Source organism: Schistocerca nitens, chromosome 3, assembly GCF_023898315.1.
Source record: "Schistocerca nitens isolate TAMUIC-IGC-003100 chromosome 3, iqSchNite1.1, whole genome shotgun sequence".
Taxonomy (NCBI): domain Eukaryota; kingdom Metazoa; phylum Arthropoda; class Insecta; order Orthoptera; family Acrididae; genus Schistocerca; species Schistocerca nitens.
Window position 1 is genome coordinate 228,069,421 of NC_064616.1, and position 3,474 is coordinate 228,072,894.

Below are 3,474 nucleotides of genomic sequence, written 5' to 3' on the forward strand. Positions count from 1 at the left end.
TGACTAGGTGCTGATTCGTTGATACCGACAGGAGGCCACATTCAGAAGAGAATGTTACACATGGATAGTGTTGTACTTGCGTCTCTGTGACAGGACGTTTTATTGTTACACGTGGCTTTTACCTGTGACAGTACTAATAATACTATAAAAGAGTTAAATGTTACAAGGGTACTACATCACAACTTGTTATATCCTAGCCAGTAATGCCAACCGAGCCCGCTGCCAAAAAGGTTGGCAGCATCAAAGTCGGGACGCCGTCCGCATAAGCAGCGCCAGCGATACAGGAAATCGCCGCAAGTCTGCGCGCGCCACCGCTGGCTTCTGGCTTCCTAAGCGCTGGAGTCGCGAGCGCTAGGACAGTTCTGGATTCGCCGCTCAGTTGTATACTCGCCACCGAATTGTGTACTTGCTAGTCAGTTGTGTGTTCATCGCAGCAGAGTTGTTGTTTGTCGTCAGCCGACGCTGACCAAGCCGCTCCGACTCGAACTAGACAGATTTCTGTAGACCATGTTCACCACTGTGTTCTGTATCGTCGTTAATAAAGATAAGTACCGACTTTCATTTAATCCGAGTGTTTGGGTTTTCATCTTTCTGTTCACCGTTCCAGCGGACTGGTCGGCCCGCTATTAAAAGTGTGGCGGTGACTTCGTAGGCCGTTTCTACAGCGAAGTGTTGTCGCTACGAAGGCCGCCACAAAACAACTGACAATGATTCAACTAATCATTTAGGATGTCAAGACATTTTGTACTGAATTCGACTTCATAGTTAATGAATGGTCACTTACTTCTTACAAATTTGACAGGCGCACAAAAGGAATTGTACCGTACTATTAAACATAGTAAACATTTATCTGCCTTGTTCGCAGATGTGCGACCGCTCCTGATTCGTCCATACCCCATCCATCGCCAATTATGATCACATATTTTGTGTTTCTTCAGATGAACGCAAGCTTCTGTTCCTTTTCCCCCAGCCAACAAGATGCCAGGAACAGCCACACAGCTGACGAAATGCGTCTCTTTCCGTAGCCTCAGATGCACCAGTTTGAGACAAGATAACGTTTTGTTACCTTATAAGACAACATCATCACGCTGCAAGATTATTACCTGCGCTTGACTGACAGCTTTACCTTATGATTTGTAACACATTCATTCGTTAAGGCTGGATATCATGTTACCTGCAACAACACGATTGTTCTGGAAGATGTGGCAGACTTATGAAACTCAGAACCTCGAAGTGTTATGCGCTTTTTTTCTCCCAGTGGTCAGTACTATACGCTCAAAGCGACTTCCCACCTCACTTTGGTGATGTTGTATGCGATAACATAGGCAAAATCTCTCAAGATCGCTCCCAGTAGACCGTGCCAAATTACACTGCACATACAGTAAACGTGGGATGTGAGCTGTTGCTTGTTAGCGCTCTGAGATTATCATCTACCTCGTTTTTAAGTCTAAACAGACAGACAATAGTGGCAGGTTCATTGGTAGATGCCTGATTTTCTCTATTTCTCGGTGGCTGTGTCATGAGTTCAAAGATTTTTCTAAATTTGTTGTCTACACGACATCCTATCTCAAATGTAAGTTTTTAAATATTTTGTTGTTGTAAATGAATATACCAGGTTTGGGAATTTTTTGCTTACGGAGGAGGAGAAAAATTCCTTTTCGGCTGTTTCACTTTGCTCGATACTGACGATGTAATTTGCTACATATCTCGGCACAGAGACGTGACATCACTTGATTTTAATTTAGAGTATCATTTCGTCACTATCGGTCGTTGTCAACACTGCTGATACCAACCAACATTATAAGAATGATCCCTGAAGCACTTCACCTCCATAACGAAGTATTAGTATCTTTCCTCCTTATGGTCAAAATTATTGGCATGCGTCGCCTCTGTGCACAGCCGGCGATAGTATCCGTTCGTGGTCAAGAGAACGAAGGTTTTTTCAAAGAGAGTCTTACGGCATCCTCTTTGCAAAACGTGTGCCAGTGCAGCTAAAAAAATGGCTTTGAGCACTATGTGACTTAACTTCTGAGGTCATCAGTCCCCTAGAACTTAGAACTACTTAAACCTAACTAACCTAAGGACATCACACACATCCATGCCCGAGGCAGGATTCGAACCTGCGACCGTAGCGGTCACGCGGTTCCAGACTAAAGCGCCTAGAACCGCACGGCCACACCGGCCGGCGAGGCGTAAAGCTTTGTGTCGTGCAGTCGTCAAGGGTACACGGGTAGGCCTTCAGCTCCGAAAGCCAGTATCGATGATGTTTCGTTGAATGGTTCGCACGTTGATGCTTGTTGATGGCCCAGCATTGAAATCTGCAACAGTTTGCGGAAGGGTTGTACGTCTGTCACACTGAAAGATTCTCTTCGGTAGTCGTTGGTCCCGTTCTTGCAGGATCTTTTTCCGGCCGCACCGATGTCGGAGATTTGATGTTTTAGCGGATTCCTGATATTCACGGTACATATTGCTACCCGGGAGAGGCTGTGTTCCACCGCTCGTGCGCCGACTATAACACCACGTTCAGACTCGCTTAAATCTTGATAACCTGCCAATGTAGCAGCAGTAACCGATCTAACAACTGCGCCAGACACTTGTTGTTTTATATAGGCGTTGCCGCCCGCAGCTCCATACTCCGCCTGTTTACATATCTCTGTATTTGAACATGCATGCCTATTCCAGTTTCTTTGGCGCTTCAGTGTATTAGCGCTATGGGTCACTACTTCAAATTAGTTACAGAACGAGTGAAAAACCGAAGGGCGAGAGATTATTGGAGCTACTCAAGTTTTAGGCGTATACTGGGACACAGCAATCGACAGTTTATACATTAACACGGTTGACGTCACAGAAAATTTATCTGATAGACCTACCACCAAAAGCAAACTATTAAGACTACAGGTAATTTTTACGACTAGGGTTATTCTGTCAAGTGTGAATCATGGCAAAATTATTAGTCCAAGGAACCTGGTGTAAGGGAACTGATTAGAATGAATTGCTGTCCAACAATCTGGCAACACTATGGAATACTTGGGTGTTCATTGTACCTCTATATCTCTCCATATCCCGCAATGGATATTAACTACTAAAGATCACGATGTTCTAATTCAAGTAGTTTGTGAAGCTCCGGAACAACGGTATGGGACAGCTCTGTTTATCCACATTGTTGTACACGACAATACAATGACTCACTTAGACTGTAGCAAGAACAGACCTGTACCTGTCAAAAGGATAATATTGTCACGTCTGAAACTTCTAGGTGAACTTTTGGGAGCTAAGTTATTCTTGCACAACTGCAGGGTACGACATTACTCAGGCAACTTTGTGGACGGGCGCCACGGTGACCTTGGGCTGGATACGCACTTACGCGAATCGATGGAAGACTTTCATCTGCAACAGAGTGACAGATATTCATAAATACACTTCGCCTAATCAGCAGAGACATTGTTTTGGAAGTGACAACCCAGCGGATCACCT